At 39.2% G+C, this 19,317-nt stretch overlaps 1 protein-coding gene and 1 long non-coding RNA gene across 5 annotated transcripts in view; one reads left to right on the plus strand and one right to left on the minus strand.

The window, feature by feature from the left end:
• Positions 1–8,821, minus strand: part of LOC106731596 (uncharacterized) — a 40,689-nt gene extending 31,868 nt beyond the window's left edge. Inside the window, exon 1 of the long non-coding RNA XR_012904639.1 lies at positions 8,708–8,821. This is a non-coding gene — a long non-coding RNA (uncharacterized LOC106731596). The remainder of the gene's footprint in view (positions 1–8,707) is intronic.
• PTPRD (protein tyrosine phosphatase receptor type D) overlaps positions 1–19,317 on the plus strand; it is a 1,779,541-nt gene that overhangs the window by 990,351 nt on the left and 769,873 nt on the right. The gene's annotated exons all lie outside the window — the stretch shown is intronic.

Raw genomic sequence — 19,317 nt, forward strand, 5'->3', positions numbered from 1 at the left:
TCGAACTAAGTTAGTTCGAATTAACGTTGTAGTGTAGACGTACCCTTGCATAGTATAAATCAAGTAGAAACTGCTCAGTGAAACTAGGATTAGGTTCATGGATACCTGAGGCTCTCCCAAATATTCATCTGCTACAGAGAAAAATCTCTGTAATTCATAGATTAAATTAGCCATGACTTTGATCAGTAACTTTGAGAAATTCTATACGGACAAGCACATTTGTGTGGGAAGACAAATTTAATTAACCACCACTGCATCCAGTTTAAAGCAAGTTCTGGTATGCCAAAAAAAAAGTGTCTGGATACCAGTCAGTAATAAGAGAGCTGGATAATATGTTAGAGCTAAGAGTGATTCAGAAATCTTAGAATGAGTGGTAAAGCGCAATAGCTCTTTTGCCAAAACCCTATAGAAGTGTTCAGTTTCAGGAAAAACTTCAGTGTCAACATTTTATGTCTGTTAATTGCCCAGATAAGATAAAGCTATATTCATAGATCTTACAAAGGCCTAGTGACACATTCCTATAATTACCTAATTCAAGGAAAAATGGCAATTGCCACTCTTTTTGAGATACACTATTTCTGAACGCACTTCTTTAGCCTCCCTAATGTATCAGCAGCATTCCAACAATTAATGGATAGGATATATGAGGCTTAACTTGATAAATAGTAGGACTATATGTTAGGTAGTTGGCAAATTGCTACATGTATTAAACTGTTCAGCAAAGGTCTTCTTGGAATGTCAAGTCCAGGCATGAAATAACCACAATTCTCTGTAGGGAGTATCTGCTTATGAGTAGCCTATTCCTGGCTTTTTCATGTCTATAAGCTTCCTTTATAGACATTCCACAAACACACACCAGCGACAGTGTGGCTAGTATACTGTCATTAGTATATGCAGATGTCCTTTGGAAATACTGTGCAAAATATAATGGGACAGTACTTACATGTAGTAAATACTGCACATTCTTGACTGTGTCGGAGGGAAAAATTACTTATTACTGTTTTATTTCTGCTGAGGCACCCCTTTTGTTTTCAATTACTGTTTTTCAAAACTGAAAATCTTTGTTTTCATCACTTAAAATATTACACACAAAGGAACAGAAGATTTTTTAAAATCAGGTTTTCAAAAAGAATCCTAGGAGAAGAAATGTTGAGATTACAGGAATTCCCCCAGTGCTGTATTGTAGAGATTGAAATATTTGAGTAAACCCCCAATTTAAACCTCTCATTTTCTTACATATTTTAATGGAAAAAATTATAAAACAAGAATGAAGACTATGAAGGAACTATTCTTCTAAACGTGTCAAACGTATAAAACACTTTATTATAGTGTACAAATTCTCAGTATATTCCCTTTATACCCTCTTCACCTTCTAGACTGCATCTATCATTCTGCTGCTTTTAATGTTGCAATACTTAAGATATAATGTCTACGTCAGTGTATCCTTGTTCTATTCAGGACTCATAGCATTGTTTTGAATTACTTAGGATGCAATTCAGTTAAATATTCCTTAATAACTATTTTGGTTTTAAAATTATAAAAATCAAAATGAAAACATAGTACCAGCTTCATACAATACACATAAATGTTATATAAAATATATAAATAGGTATGTGTATATTCAACTAAAGTTTTATGCTTTGGATGTGGCTATTTTGTTCCTGTCTGTATATTTTCCTTAGTATTCAGTTTCACAGCTGACATTTACATTAACAACAAAAATATCTTTGGATGGAATTTCTGAAAAAAAATATGGGAGTTAGAGACCCCCACTTCCATTGAATCTGAATGAGATGATCAGCAAGTTCTCTCAGTACCACCATTATAAATTAAAGGTGGAAAAGGCCTGTTAGGTCCTTCAGATACCAATTCTGCAAATTCTAACTCAGAGGCACAAATTTATTCATGTGAGCAGTAGCACTGAAGTCCACAGGGCTCTTCAAATGTTGAAGTTAAGAATGTACATAAGTGTTTGTAGGATTGAGGTCTGAATCAATTTTCTTGTCACTGCAGGATTGTCACAGTGTTATGTCCAACCTGTTTTTAATTTACTCAAGTTACAGAGCTTCCCTTAGGATATCTTCATACAGGTCTCACCATCAATCAGTTCTTTCTTGAACTGTGTTCTACATTTTTTATGTTTTGTTTTATCCCTTTATTCCATGTTGTATACCCTTATACACTATAAACTAGTCCGGTCTCTTATTTCTGTTTGCACTTTTTAAATACATTTGGGTTTGAGTAAACATCAAAGCAATTTTGAAATCACATATTGGCAAATTAGTAAATGTTGGTATAGAAAAAGGATATTTTGGAAAAGAAAAGCCAGTGTAGAGCCTATTATGTATGTAACACATTGGCTAAACCTATTATGATATTAAATCACAAAGCATCATTTCTCTTCCTGCTGCATGACATCATTTTAGATCTGTGATCCACGTCCACAATGACTGATGGCAAGTGTGGTCACTGGAAATAAAACAAATCCTATAATGATTTAAATGAAAAACTAACAAGCACAGCAGTACATAATACACTTTCTAGCCAGCAATTATGGTTTGTATCCTGCGGTGTCAGATGATGTAATAATTTGCTAAGGAAAATTTAATAGCATTGTTGTCTGGCAGCTAAAACATTATAGGATGTTTAATTTCTCTAAAGTAAATTACATGCTTCAGTGTTGTATAATATTGGGTCCTGACATTTTAGATTCTTGTTCTTGCAGTTGTCATGAAACGTAATGTTTATGGGGGTTTTATGTATTTTGTTTAGCTGGGAACTTGAACATTTACAGATTTCTTTGGAAATTATTTTATCTTTTTTTTTCCCTTTTCTTACCTTTGTCTCTGCCATCCTTTTCTCCTGTGATAATGTCAGAATTCCCACTTTTCAAGTTACATCAGTAGAAATTTGTAGAGTGAGGTGTGATATCAAATGTATGAAAAAAGCCTGAGTTTCTTCTGACTTTTGTAAGATTTAAAGAAAAAAAAAATTCTACTGTTGTCACAAACTGGTCACTTGGAGTGCTTAAATTCTATGTTCTATGATGTCCTCTAAAACCTTTTTAGTTTTTAAAAGGGAGAAAATATAAATTCAATTTCTCTTTTTTTAAACACTCTTTACTACTTGTGGCGGCATTTGAAATTAGTCTTCAATCAAATATTCTACATTGCATTTTGCAAACCAGAAAATCTGTGCCTATTTCAGATGCTACATATTTTCCATGAATAAAATTCATCAGTCCTCTAAATTTTAACATCTGTCAATGAAATCTTGAAAGCATATGAAACCATCCCTTCACCATAATATGTACTTTGGCTTAAGACTGCACACAGTCAACAAAGTAATCAGGTTCTTCTTTTTCTTCTTGCTCTGGCTCCTACAGTTTTCTTTCTATGCATTAGTCTCTAGGTGGTACTTGTGTTCATCCACATCACATATCAAAATTTTGCTATGGACTAAGTAGATACCCTTCTGAGTAAATAATGAATTATCAGTCACTTCAGATCTTCTTCTAAGAGCTGGTATAATCTACCAAGAGGTGATGCATAATAGAGGTGTCTTTGGATGACTGAACATAAATTAATCATAATTGATGCCAAATATAAATCTCACACAATTAAAAACAAAGTAAAGTCCAACTTCAGTCCTTAAAACATAAAAACAAAAATGTGTGTCCCAGTGCCCCCAGAAATGCAATAACCTTCAAATAGTCAGTGCTTTTAAACAACTCTTAGCAAAGGCCCTATATACTTTTTTTTGACTTACTATTGTTTATTTAATTAACCGATTTCCATTTCCTTCTTTATAGAGCAGATACGTCTTAGCAGCTATTCAATGTCGGTGAGAGAGAAAGCAGTCTTTTGTCTGCATTTTGTAACCTTTGTTTGAAAAATGGATATTTTAGACAGAAATGAAACTGCTGTACAGCAAAGACGGATTCTGAAAACAGCTATAGAAAAATGATGAAATTATTTTGCAAGCATATATAGGGGCAAGGGAGCTTGGTCACATGTATGACCATAAAACCATGAAAGCTGTGAGGGTCTTCTGTGCACAGTAGAGTGTTTTATTAATTGGTGGTGACCCTAAAAACGATTGAGGTAAAACAATTCTTTATATATGTCTGGGGTTTTTTAATCAAGACTACTCTCACAAAAAAAGCATTTCGATCTTCTTCCCACTTGCTCTATATATTAAAATATAGATGTATCTACCTTGAGTTTCAGAGCAGTGAGTAATAATCCATAGTTTCAGGAGTCTTGAATCTTGCCCTCCTGTAGAATTTACTTGCTTTACTATTAAATGGCCAACATACCAACATTTGCTTTATAGAAAGGTTGAATGGGAGAATACTATTCATGCTGTCATTCCCATTCCTCCACTGTGCAGAGAGATCAGCTCACAGCCTGTATGAAAAAGAGCATAGGCCAGCTACAAATTTACATTAAATGTACATTGTGAATTAGCTAATGAAGGAAATAGTACGCATGAGAAATGGTTTCATCCAGAAAGTTCTCCACTGCAGGTACAAATCAGAATAGTGTTATGGTCAAAATCCTTTCCACAGTTCCAGATGCAAGTAACTCAGCGAGGCTCTGGTCTTCCATAAAGAATACACCTCTCAGGATGCATAGTGATAATGCAGTTGAAATCTGACTTGTGCACCCCTTCCCTCTTCATGGAGAGGCACATGGATAGAGAACCGCAGTACCCCTGTAGTAACAATCTGGTCCTATACTTATGCTATTTAACCTTTGTATTGTGATATGAAGTGAAGGCCACGATTGGTTTGGCACACGTTTTGCTAGACACTAGGTAAACATGTATTAAATGCCAGTTTCTGACTCCAAAAATACCTTCATAAAACTACTCCTACGGAGCATGGAAATAGCTTTCATAAAGCTAGCCTTCATGCTAAGGAGGTAGAGAATTCCCCCTCCAAAACCTGCCAAGTGGAGCCACACCTCTCTTGCATCAAGAGGATGCTCACTGCAATGTTGGTAGACAGGATTTTTCCAAGCTTATTGCTGACTTTATTTAGAAAAAGGATATTTTATCTGTAAATTATGTGGTTTAGGGTTTTTTGTGGGTTTTTTTTGGTGTGTTTTGTGTTTTGTTTTGTTTTGTTTATTTGTTGGTTGGTTGGTTTTTTTTTTATATAATCAGATCACCAAAATGGTGAAAAATATGACTACATTCTATTGCTTTATATCCAAAGAAATTTGTAATTCACTCCGCTCTTTTACATAGACACCACATATCTCAGCTAACAGGATTTATGCAAAAAAAAAAAATCTTTTCTTCCTAATTTGTAAAGGACCTGAATAAATAATGCCTTCACTAGAGAGAAATGCAACTGTACAGTACACATCCACACTTGTTTATTTCACTGTTTTATGAAAGAGGATATGAATCATTGCAGCTTCTGTTACACATCACAAACACACAGCTTTGGCACTCCTGAGATTCCTTATAAAGAAGGTCAGTCATATGTAAGCTGTAATGCACTAGTCCATTTTTAGATTAAAATGTTAAAGTAAATACTCATGCATACTAAACGTGCATATTTTTCTACTTTGGTCGTGATTTTACAATTTGGTTTTTAAATACAAATCTGGTGCAGTTCTCTTTGTTTATGGTCTGACACATTTTGTAAAATTTCAAAGGTGAGTAGTAAGGAAAATATAAATCACTAACCATATTAGTAGTAATGAAAATATAAATCACTAAGCCATATCAAAACAGTCTTACAACATACTCATAAATTGCTAAACAAGATTTATATGGACTTTACCAAAACTCAACATCCTTCTGGTTACATCATCACTTTTTCCCCTTTTTTTAATGAATGCTTTGAATTAAACTCTTTCTTCATTACTACGTTTATATAAAAGAGACACAATAATTGCATGGAACCAGAGCAGCATTTGTCATGAGGTTTGTATTAAAGCAGAGAAACAATCACCTGAATGGATAGTAATATAGAATATCCAGTTTTAACCCTAGTTTATCTCTGCTCAAAGCTGAATGCTGGTATCATGCTTCAGAGATTATGTAGATGCCTCCCGTGTCTCTAATACAGCAGCAAAATAATCAAGGGACTGACACGAATAAGAAAATTTAAAAGGGTTAAAAAGTAGTTCAGTGTTCTAGGAATGTGTATGCTGTATAATGAATAGCTGTTTATATGTCTCTGAATCATCTGGTGAGTGTTTGGGGGATAGTTACTGAAAAGGACAGGGCTGGCAGGGATTGTCAAAGTCCATTTCACTATGCAACAACAAGTTAGATGGCTAGACTTTTAAATGTTCATGTCAGTTGCCTAATGTGAATCTCTAACACATTAAGCAAACTTAAAAATGAAAATTATGATTCAGCTGGATGTTTCTGAAAATTTAGAATAGTTCCTTGAGTTTGGGATATGTATTGAGACCAGAAGAACTGAGAAGCATGATTGCAGACATTTTTCAATTGCATGTGTGACCAGATGACATTAAGACCCAACAGAGCTAGATGCTCTACACCAGTGTTTCTCAACCAGTGGTACGAGTGCCCTTAGGGGTACTCGAGAGAAGTCTGGGACGTACGTCAACACAGCTGAAATTTGGAGAAAATGGAATTTTTGTTTTAAGTTTTATAGCACTTCAATATTTTTGTACTTTTTGCACTTTTATTTTTGTACTTTTTGTTGCAATGGTAGAAAAAAATTGTGTGTCTGAAAACTATAGGTACTGGGGTACTTATTTTTTTAAAGGGTACTTTATACAAAAAAGGTTGAGAAACACTGCTCTACATGCATCAGTTTTCTAGCACATAACCATATACAAAATGGTTCAAATCCTGACTGTCCTTGCAAGAACGTTGAGAGCACATATACAAGAATCTTCTATTTTTCCTGAGGTCCTGCAAAGGGAACCAGAATGGCTCCTTCATTTGCCATAACCATCCTCAGGCAAGGAATGGTGGGATCATGGTAAGCAGAGCTATCACCTCACCCACTTCTGCACTGGCCAGGTGCATGGTTGGACGAAGAGCAGGACCTAAAACCTTTCCAACAGTGGTAGAAGCATTACTGCCTTCTGTATTTTACCAGAACTTCAAGAGAAATGATGGCTGATTTCTTTCTGTTTCCTACCTCATGAGGCCCCTCTGCACGCACTCCTCTCTATATGGGCCCTACGTTAAAGTTATAATCTGCTTCAGTATCTATTAAATAGCATCTTTTGAAATGTACAATATTCCAGTGAACAAAACTGCAGTTACTTCACCACCACAGATTAAAGCAAGTATATTCTGCAATGCTTTGTGCTGTACTAGGTTATGTGAGAGCATAGTTTTGTATTTTCCTTTATAAAAAGGACATTGGGGTTACCCTGAACTCACCTATATCATTGCAGAGCTGGGTCTACCAATAATTTCTTTGAAGGCTATTCCCTTCATACGCCGGATATTTTGCCTACACAAGTTATTGTATTAATTTCAGTGGAATATATTGGCCCAAAGAGTCAAAGATGACAACTTGGCCCTCTCACTGTCCAGTATTAGTGAATTTTAAACAGGGTCTAGTATAAAGAGACCTCAGACAATTTAGAACAACCATGACCGATACATCGTTAACTATGTTTTTAACCTTTTTTTTAACTAAAGATACAGAAGAGGAAGGAAAAAGTTAAACTGCTTGAAATGTAAATTATTTAAATAAGATTTATATTTTAATATACCTTGTTCACATGCCCTTTATGTGGAATCAATCTCTAGAATAAAAACCCTCCTTCTCTGACAGTCTCTTATGGAAGTAGCTGTTCTTTCATGGGAAAAGAGAAATTGGTTGAAAGGAGCTGGAACTCTTGTTGTAGTTGTTGAAGTCGGACCCTGTTTCCTTAATGGCAAAGTGTGTGTATGTGTGTGTCAGAGAGAAGAATAGTAAAGATAGAACAGCATTTTCTATCAGAGGTGTTGACTATCTTTCACACCCTCATTGCTGGAAAAATACAACCATCACAACCAGTGTTGTTGGTCACTCGGGCATATCTATACTGGGAAATTATTTTGAAATAACTCCTGAAATAACTATTTTGAAATAGCACATGCACACTACAGGGAAGCTTTGAAACTAGTCCAAGGCAGGCTTTCTTAATGTGCAGGACAAGGGAGGTCAAACCTATAGATATTTCAAAATAGCAGCAGTGGAGCATCCACACTACTGCTGTTTTAAAATAACACCTTCAAAATAAGCTTTATTCCTCATGAAAAGCAGGAATTATTATTTCGAAATAACCATCCCGTTATTTTGAAATAACGGGCTTTGTAGTGTGGACATTCCATTTGTTGTGAAGTAAAGGGCGTTGTTTTAAAATAACTCACTAATGTAGACCAGGGTTCAGAGACTTGCAAACTTTTACCAATTGTTCAGGGCATTGTTTTTATCTGCCTATCTGGTAGCAGGTTTACAGCAGTGTTGCAAAAAATGTAGTCTCGGCTGGACAAGCCAGGCTCTTATTCAACAAAGGGAGGCATTTAGGTAAGAAAATTGATAAAATTGGGGAGGAAAGGGACACACACACACTCTGCGGGGCGATAAAGTCACACATCTTGAGTAGTGGTTGGGATATACAGGCAGTCCCCGACTTACGTGGATCCCTAGATACGAACGGGGTGAGGCAACTCCCGCACATGCGCAGCAGCATTCCCGGGGCTCGCTCACCTGGGTCCTAGGATCCTCCTCCTCCTCGGGCCGGCTCCGACTGGGGTCCCGCAGAGCTGCCGGGCAGAGGAAAAGTGCCTCCCCACGCCCGCTGCCCCCCTGCCAGCAACAGGCTGCCCCCTCCCCTGAGCAACAGGCTGCCCCCTCCCCTGAGCAACAGGCTGCCGAACAGCAGACAAAAGCAGCCTCTCTGCCCCTCCTCCCCTCTATACATGCCGGGCTCCCGGAGCGCAGCAGCGTCCCCGGGGCTCGCTCACCTGGGTCCTAGAATCCACCTTCTCCTCCTCTTCGGCCGACTCCAACTGGCCTCTGCCTGCAGCAGCTGGCCACAGGGACAGGGATCCCGCAGAGCTGCCAGGCAGAGGAAAAGTGCCCCCCCACACCCGCTGCCCCCCCCCCCCGCGGCCTCGCAGCCTCCCCCCTCCTCCCCGCCAGCAACAGGCTGCCCCCTCCCCTGAGCAACAGGCTGCCGAACAGCAGACAAAAGCAGCCTCTCCGCCCCTCCTCCCCCTATACATGCTGGGCTCCCTGGGCAAACAAAGACTCCACCAAAACAAACAAAGTGCTGGCCTCATTGTGTTAGCAAAAAAAGGACCCTCCTCCTAGAACCCTGGGTGGTGTGTGGAAATAAAGCTATTAGCTCAAAGCATGGTGCAGAGCTGTTTGGTATTTGATGAGTTACTCCTTTAGTCCTGAGTTTGTCACAGGGACAGAAATAGATGTGAAATCTTCTGAACAGGGGAACAGACAGCAAAACAAACATTAGAGGGGAGTTAACCTTTCCCTATCCAAAACTAAAAAAAATGTTTGGCTAGAGTTTCCCCTACAATATGTACCAGTTCCGACTTACATACAAATTCAACTTAAGAACAAACCTACAGTCCCTATCTTGTACGTAACCCGGGGACTGCCTGTACCTTGAGGAGAAGGTGCTATCTGCACTGGTATGGTGGGGACATTTCTCAGGATTAGGATGGCAAAGGCCCAGCAACATTGTGGTGGATCCCTGCGTCCCAGGACATGGAGAGGGTTGCAGTCATGATGGGAAAACTCACTCCTTCCTGTTTTCTCACCTTTCGTTCAGCCAGAATTCACCTTCATCCTTCTAATTTCGCTCTTGTTTTTGTGAAGCCAAGAGGAGAACCATGGGTGTCAGAGCCCATTCTCTCATTATTTTGTTTACCAAAAAGGCCTGCTTTTTGATGCACCCGTTGTGGTCCATTCATTTCTGGTCCCATCTCTCTTTTGTTTCCCAGGTGTAATCTTAACACAGTTTTTCAATTATATCACTGGTCCTGGTTGTTTAGACCAGTTCAATCATTGCCTCCCTTTTCCTGTCAACATTCATTGGGTTATTTGGACCTATACCCAATCAGAAAGTTCAATTAAACCAACATTTCTAATCTTCATTGAAAGTCCAGTATATAGTACAGTTGGTGCAGGACTGGCAATCCCCATACCTGGCTCCACATGCTCTCGGGAAATAGCAACACGTCCCTTCTCAGCTTCTAGGTAGAGGGCTAGAAGGGATTCAGAGTGTGGGAGAGGGTGCATGGGAAAGGGCTGAAGCAAAGGCTCCAAGAGGGAGTTTGGCTGAGGGGGAGAGCTTGGGGGAAGTCTGAATATAAGAGGGATTTTGAGATGCCAGATCTGGGGAGGGCATTATCTTGGGCAGCTCCCAACAACTGACCATCTGCCCCTGATGCTCCTCACTGAGTAGCTTCCCCCAGCCCGCGCTCAAACTTCCTCCCCTTTTTTGTTAACCAGAGTTTTTCAGTTACTGGCTGAAATATGCTGGATAAAAAGGATTTTATGAATGTTTTAATTACATATAATAAACTTTTATCTACTTTCCCACAGTTGAGCTCACAGTTAGAGTAAATTTCTAGGCTCAATTATAACAGAGTGTTAGGAACATGGTGTAATTTGTTGTGACTTAGAGAATGATTAATAAAGCATGATGGAAGCTCCAGTGATTTCTTTAGCCTGCCTATAAGGAGTGATTATGAAAGTATTAGCCCACCCACAAGCACTATCCTTTCTTTGTGTTTGCCAGCTTTAAATATCACCATTTTTTCGCCTTCTAAGTGTTAGAAAAGATTTTGTAACTTTTTTAGATTACTAAGATCAAAATCACTTTCCCTGTCAATATGCCCCATTTTGGACTAACATTTTATTCATCCTTATAAGTATCCAAATATAGTGATTTATTAAGATGATCAAAGCCACAGTTGTCTAGCAATTTATTATTTTGTTTGAGTCATCCTAATTACCAACCCAACACTTTTTTTTCTGGATAACTTTTTATTTTCTTAAAAATAAGGCTCCATACAATTTTTTGTGAAAATAAGTCAGAAAAAATCTAACTCTTTGGTACTATTGATCTATAGCTCCCAATGGGAGATGTATCAAGAGACTTCATAATTTTTTCCCATAGGGAATATAGTAACAACTTTTCAAGCCTATTATCCAAACCGTTAACTCATTCAATACACACATGTTACTAATAAAATCAGATGGTTGAAAAGAAGTTGTATTGAAGTCTAAGAAAAGACTCCCACTGATCCATCCTTAACATGCAACAGTATGGATCAGTTAAAATAATATTATTAATACAATAATATACATCAATAGATAATTGTGCTATATTAATAATGAAGGACAAACTAATTAATTCTAGAAAAGGGTTTCTTTGATTGGTTCATGGTTTTTGCATCATTTTTCTCATTTTCACTTTTCATCAGAATACTATGAGGAAGAAGCTACTGTTGGAAGGTATCTACCTAGTTGTACAGAGATGAAGAGTTTTGGATAAAACACAGTATCACTTATCCCCATATTCACTTTCACCACTTTTCCAAAATATTTCAAGATTACCATGATCAAGAGTCACAAGTAAAATGAAAGCAAAATGCTCCAAATCATGGGAAGGGATGTGTGACCAGGAGTCCAAATGGGAATGTACATTCAATGTTGAAAGAAAGGACAGACAGAAGGGGAAAAAATATGAAAGGTTAAAATCTATGTCAAAAGGAGAAAAAACAGATTTGTCTCTTGTGCTGTATTTTATCTCCTGAACCAGTTTTACCACAATATACTGGTATATCTTAAAGTGGGACATACTACTCGTGCCTTTTATAAAATAAATGTATAATATGTGAGCACACAAGTAACTTTCTTTTTTAAATCCTTAACTTCAATGTGACATTTGTTCACTGATGGCTCCCACTGGAGAAAGCAATTCCCAACGCTGTTCATGCAACAGGGCATGTCAGCAAAACTTTGCATAGGCCTGACATAACTATGTTGAAATTATTTTGGCAAATGTGCTATAGACTCAGAACTTTTCAATTCAAGGACTCATTCTCTACTTTTTAGTGTGCTGCACCTAGCAGAATTAAGGACCTGAAAATAGATGACAATTTGGATCCAAAAGTTTGGATGGATAAATTCTAAACTACTAGCGATCGGCATTATTTACACACTCAAGATCTGAGCTCCCTTTGCTATACCGTGGAGATTGAGCATGAACGTGCTCTGTCACTTCATTGGGTCAAGATTTTCCAAAATAGGGATCTAAACTTAGCTTCCTACATCTATATTTAGACAGCTATAGTAACTCCTTTCTTAGCACTGTAGTTATGTTCCTGCTAATTTAAATAAAACAACGTTAAGCGAGTCCAGTTTTCCCAATAAAAATTAATGTAAATATGGAAGCTTAGGTACTAGGAAAAAAAAATTCAGCAGACAACATATACATATGCAGTGTAAATTTTAAACAATTTTAAGCAAACAATACTGTACACAACAATGATGATTGTGAAGCTTCGTTGAGATGGAGGAGTCAGAGGGTGGAATATTTCCCAGGTAACGTCTTGCTACTAGATGATGAAGTAGCACTCAGTTGATCCATCAAGGGTTAATACACTGTTGTTGATGTAGCCTCACACTCTACAAGGCAGCATGGACTGAGGCAGGAGAGAGAAAACACAATAGACCTGCTTTGTGGACACGGGGTATGGCGTGGGGACTTGATAAGAGGGAAAGGGGGGGCATCTGTCTCCCACTCCCTCTTCTTGCACAGTAAGCAGGGGGGTTCCTGGGAGCAGCCTAAAGACAGAGGATAGGAGCAGCACAGCAATGGGGGAAAGACAGCAGAACTTCTGCTGACAGCTGCCCAGCTGCATATAGTAACGTACATACAGGGAACTTATAGGGAACTTAGGGGAACTGATGGCATGGCTGCTGGCCCACTCTGGTTCCAAGCCCCCACAAAGAAAGGCTGCTTTCCCAGAAAATTCTGCAAATAGTGGACAAAGCAGGAGGGGAAATAATGTTATCAGGGAGTACTGCACAATTTTAAATGAGCATGTGCTGTAATAGACAAGCAACATAACAATGAAACACCATTAATCAGGACTTTAAGTAAGGAGTTACTGTACCTGATTTTCAGTTCTGAGTCCTAGACATTAGTGGGTGTCTAATATTGATTTAATATCCTAGATTTTGTCTCCTTCTTATGAAAATCTCTCTCTAGGAGCTCATCTTTAGTGCCAACCATTAGTAGGGGCATTCAACAACCTTTCTTAGAAGTCACATATAAGCTTAGCAATTTCCTGAACAGAAGAATAGCATGACCAATGATTCTATTTAATCTTCAATGTGTTAGATGAGGTCCAGAGTTGAAAGGAGTCGTGGTATTCAACAAAAATAGCTTGCTACTCCTAATGGAAAGCTTACTCATATGAGTAATCCTTATATTAGTCCAACCCATTATGCAGCAATTGTTTCTCCCGATCATTTAAACCTAGAACCATAGCTCTATCCTTTTATGCAACCAGGGTTCAATCTTCATGAACAGTAAATTGTTTCTGGTTACAGCATGGTAGCTAAAGCATTTAAATCCCTACACTCTTACACTCATGGGTAGTTTGATTTTCTCACGATGGTATATTTTCTGCTGAAGCATGGATAGTCATGCTATAAGTCAGCAGTTATTAGTTTCTGGAAATCCTAAATTTTGTACATTAATGGGAAATAATAATAAATCCAGTAAGTTTTCTATATCTATAATGTTTAACTTCTCCTAGGGCATTTGACTTTCATGACTGTCATAACGCCCACAAACATATAGAACACAAAAATAACCCAAAGGAATTAAAAAACAAACAAATAAAAACATAGCTGTAATTTAAAAAAAAAAGATTTCTATAGTCTTTCCTATTAATCCTTTAAATGGTTTTCCATTCATTGTCCCCATGACTCATTCATCACTCTGACAGCCAGAGTCCAAATGATCCAGATGTGCTGAACATGAACATAACTGAAGAATTTGTTTCCCTGGAAACCAGATGAAAGCCTTCAGAACAGCTCCATCTCCTGCTTAGCTTTCCTTTCTCTCTGAAGGAATAACAAGGAAGAAAGCTCAGAAATAACAGAACCAGACAGGTGGATCCAGATTGTCCCCTCCACTTAAGTGAGCACAGGGTAACCAGCTTGGGCAGGATGCCCTTAAAGGATATGGAAGCGAGAGTGTTCCTCTCTGTGGCTTTGGGAATTTCCTTCTCTATAAAATGAAAGTCCTTCTACAGAAGGACTATGGGGAATGGCCTCTGTTTGGTAGGGCAGGGAATAGATGGAATCCTGTAATAGCTGCCTTTCGTATCAACCCTAGGCACCCCATGGATTACTGTATTGATAACACATCCACAGGATTCATTCCTTCAGAGTTGGATAATGTTGCTCCTGCATAGCCTTTTGAAAGTTACCTCTGTGGTTCCCCACAGAGCCCCATTCTCATAGTGTTCTAGTTGTCTTTCTGGTGCTACCAGAGAGGAAGAAGGGGCAGAGACAAGCAGCCCTTCCATCAGCCATCTCCTGAGTCTTTAGATGGATGCTGGTGATCTACATGGCTGTTGTCCCTGTCCCACGCCTAAAAACTTTGTCATTCAATATGATAATTTTCTAGCAAAAATCAAGAGGGACCCAGAAGCCTTCTGTCTCTTAGCCCTTCAGTCTTCCTCCTGTAACATCTCTTTGAGAGTGGCTATGAACATATTTTTAAAACACTCTTTAGCCAAGATTCCCTAGCTGAGAGTAATGGTTCTGCAACTCTTGCATTCTGTGGAACATTGGTTCCCCACTACTTGATTTTCAAAATCTTTCATTTTTCAGACCATCATCAAGTACCCTGCAGATCACTGCAGGGGCTATGCCCTACAGTTGGAGAATCACTGCCATTAAAGTAAAGCTTAAATAGAAGTTTCCAAACAGGTTGGTGCAACAATCATCATTTAATTGAATATGTGGAGGGGCTGTGGTTGGATCTATTTCTTTTGATTACTTTATTCACTGATGTGGAATTGGGGGAAAGAAGCAAGAGCCCAGACTGAATGATGTGGGCAGAAAAGGGAGCAGAATTAAGTGCACTTATTTAAAATTGTCTGTCAAATGAATACTGAGCAACAGTGGTATCTTGCCCATTAATGAGCAGCAGCTATCTGGATTAGCATGTATTTGTTGAATTTCTAATTAGCTTTTTATTGTGTTAACATGGTAATGTTAATATAATATATTACTTTCAGTCATGCAGGCACAAAGCCAATGTTTAGGGAACTGGACTTTGAGAACAAAAGTAGAGAAATAATGAATAAGAAATTTAAAAACTACTCAGCCTAACTCTACATCAGAGAAACAGAGTTTATAATCTCCATTTTTTTTCTACACACAATTATAATTAAAAGAATATACATTTGATTTTCACTAGCAATAGTCTTCTCTGGAAACTGGTACTTTATTAATATTCTAGTGCTATAAGATTTGCCCAGCGTTGCTCGGTCCTTTCTCCAAATAAGTTTTCTTTTTCTTCATTTAAATCATTGTTCTGGGGTGTGGCTAGAGTTGAGGGGTTCAGGCTGCCCCAGGGAAAAGGACAACCCTATCCCTCTCTCACCGCTGCAGCTGGGGGCAGGTGAGAAGCACCTGTGCATAGCTGCTGCAGTGGGCACAGCTGGCAGAGGGGTACATGTCCCATGGCTGGGGGACAAACAGACACACATACAAACGCTCTGAAATATATAGTAGATAGCTGGCCCTTTCTTCACCCCTGCCCACTGCTGACCCAATGGGGTTATAGCTGTCCCAGTCCTCATCTCTGGCTCCTTGCTGCCCTCCTGTGGTCATTCTACAGTATAACTCCCTCCTCCCAGACCCTTCCCTTTCCATTTTATGAGAAACGATCATATTCCAAGAACATTCCATTTTCTTTGCACAACCGAAGACTTACATTGCTTTATATTATGATAACAGGAAGCTGCATACCAAATTTAGTAATCCAAGCTCTTACCATTTAGGAGGCGTTCTTGAACAGACTGACTCATGCACATTTCTAAAATATATACAAATATTCTATAGAAACAAAGTTTATATTAGACTGTTTAATTTGAAGTATTTTTTTTGTGTAAGAGAAACCATAATAATGTCAATGAAACACCAAAATCCTGTTCACTTCCCCTTTTTAAAAATAGATAAATTAACAATAAAAGCTTTTGTAAGGGATAAATTGGATTGCCTTTCATCAGAATAAATAGTACCTAGGTTATTTGAATGGTAAAATAGCTTGGATTTAGGACTACTCTTGTTGATTCATGAATATTCCAAAGGGGTAGATTAATCTTTTGTGAACCCCACAGCTCTGATGAAAACTGATGTTTAACATTCTAATGTGCCAAATTCATCTTCTCTCAGCATAAAAGAACTAACTATAATAAAGACATTTTATAACAGCAATAAGGCAGCTCAGTGGGGTGTGGTTATGAAGTAATCACACTTCGAAGGATTAGAATTTTAGTCTTGGTGTCACACAACTCCCTAAGGGCAGGAAGAATTTGTGGTGATATTCAATATCCCCCATTCAGCTTTATTGCTTAATTATAATATGGGACATTCCAGCTGTATATTTGTCTCAGTTTACATATGGAAGTTATTACTTGAACCTTATAATCTGCTACACATTCTCTATAATGTTTTGCACAGTCTATCAAATAATATAAAAACAGCTAAGGGTTACCATACTTGTAAAAGGTACAAAATTTACAGCTAGAGAAACTGAAGTATCAGGATGTCAGTGTGAATCGTGCATGGAAAACAGTTGCCTAGATTGGAAAAGAAACCTAGTCTCCTAAATGCTAGTACTATGCTTTAATCACAGGACTGTTTTTTTCTCTCTTTGCGTAGTCTCTGATTTATCCTACTGCATATGCAGTCTTGAGCCCTTAATATTCCACCTGTCCTACAGGGGATTGCCTGCTTTTCTAGGTCAATTCTATTGATGTGAAACACAGCCTTAACTATGGTATCATGACCTTAACCATGGCATCTCAATAATAACACTTTGTGTTCCTGTGAACCAGACATTTCCTTCCTCCAGGATAAATGGAATGTTGAGGCTCCAGTACTGTAAGTAGCACACAATTGTATATGGCTTAGATGAAGGGTAAACACAGCTGAATGGAGGATAATCTCTATTTAAATGCCTTGACCTCCAGGTCTCAATGGAATTTCCCCTATATCAGTGCTAACCATACTGTTATTAATCTGCATAGCTTTATTAGTGAACTGTTCATTAAGCGTACAGGCATAAATTTGAATATTGCACTGTGAAGTGAATCATGTATGCATGCTGTTCTAAAAATAAATGCCCCCAAATTCTTCTAGCACGGCAGAAAGACAAATAGCTACCTGCTTTTGCGATGTATTTTACACTTTCAGAACAATCTTACTTTATTTATTTCTTCATCATGGTTTATGTTAGAAATTAAAGGTTTTGGACTCTTTATCTCTTTTCCCTTTGGGGTAGCATTGCACTGAAATTTGTATATCCCATAAATATTTCATGTGATGTTTATGCAGCATATTAAGGAGACATGAGGCAGGTATCTAGAAATGTTGCTAACAAGGAAGAGTTTGATTTTATTTAAAAAATATTTTCATATTTCCAAAGTATTAAAAGATGTGTCAAAGTAATAATTGTGATGCTACATGTTTTATACATGTTGGACCTCCCTGGTCTGGCACCCTGGGGACCTGAATGGTCCCAAACCAGGGAGTTTGCTCGACCAGGGGAGGTCAGTGTTCCCCTGCTGACTGCCCCACTCTCTTAGGCTCCCACCTTGCAGTCCCATTCACAGCCACCAGAGTTCCCCTGGGTTCACCTGCCAGGGCCACCCACCAGCCAGCAGCTCTGCTCAAATGCTACTGGCCCGCCTCACTGGGGGTTCCCCAGGGCTCCCTGGCAAATACTCCCTTGCTACCACAGGGCCCCACAGAAACTGGGGCTTTCCCAGCCCCACATGGCCCCACTGCCACCAGGGATTCCCTGGCCCCACTGATGCGGGACAGGGGGATTCCCTGACCAGGGTGCCCAGCCACCCCGGCCTGCTGCCACTGGAGGTTTCCTGAGATTCCCTGGCCGGGGCTGCCTGGTCGCCACTGGCCCCACTTCTGGGGTCAGTCCTGCTCCCACCAGGGGTTCCCCAAGGTTCCCTGGCCCGGGGTCCCCAGCTGACACATGGCCCAGCTAATGCTGGGGGTTCCCTGGCCAGGGTGGGGGCTCCCACTTCCCTGCCTGGCTCCACTGGAGTTTCCCAGTCAGGGCTATGCAATCACTGCCTGGCCCAGCCCCTGCTGGCCTAGCCAGGGCCCCTCAGCAGTGTTCCCTCTAAGCTTCACAGCAGCACCGCTTCATGGGTGATTAATCAGTCCTGCCCAGTCAGTCAGCTGCATGCATGGAGCCCTGAGCCTCTGACTGGGCAAAGCTGATTAATCTCCTGTGAAGCTGTGCTGCCCCACAGCTTAGAGGGAACACTGCTTCCCGTCCCTGCATTCTCCAAGCTGGCTCCTGCTCCTGGTTTCTGGGATTCTTTGGTCCAGCAACACCCGTGGCCCTGCTGGACCAAAGATGTTGCCAGACCAGAGAGTCCTGGATTTGGGAAGTTCAAACCTGTATTATGAAATTAATTTGTTTTGCCAAACACTGACATACATAACACAAAACATATGCTCACTGATAACAAAAAGCTATGCAACCTTAGTGAAGTTAGGCCACATTAAAAAAAAAGGCTAGTAATGCTGCAGAAAGGTTGCATGCAAGCTAGTCCACATTCTGATTGGAAGCACCTTTATCCTGAGAAGCAGTACCCAGCTGATTGACCTCCGGGCCACTGAGTTGTCATAGTGTTATAATTGACTTCATCTGTATTTATGTCTCCTGCCCCCAATTTGCATATGATATTCTTTTAAAAGTTCTCTAATAAGTCTGATTTGTCTTCTTATGAGTTTATGGTTTTGTATATCAAGCCAAATAATCTGTTTAGAGCACCTTCTCACTTCACATGTACAAAGGGCCTAAGTTATGTGGCTAATGCATTGAATTATGTGGCATCGAATGCTGACAATCACAACAGATCTGAGAAGCCACTTATTAATGGATCTTATTCTTCTCCAGACAGCCTCTTGCCTTTTCCTATGGCTTTCAGACATTCTACTCATCATGGCTGTGTGCACTTTGAAAAATGATTATGGAGCCATGTTTATTTTAAAGTTCACATCAA

Source organism: Pelodiscus sinensis, chromosome 6 (genome assembly GCF_049634645.1).
Source record: "Pelodiscus sinensis isolate JC-2024 chromosome 6, ASM4963464v1, whole genome shotgun sequence".
In the NCBI taxonomy this organism is placed as follows: domain Eukaryota; kingdom Metazoa; phylum Chordata; order Testudines; family Trionychidae; genus Pelodiscus; species Pelodiscus sinensis.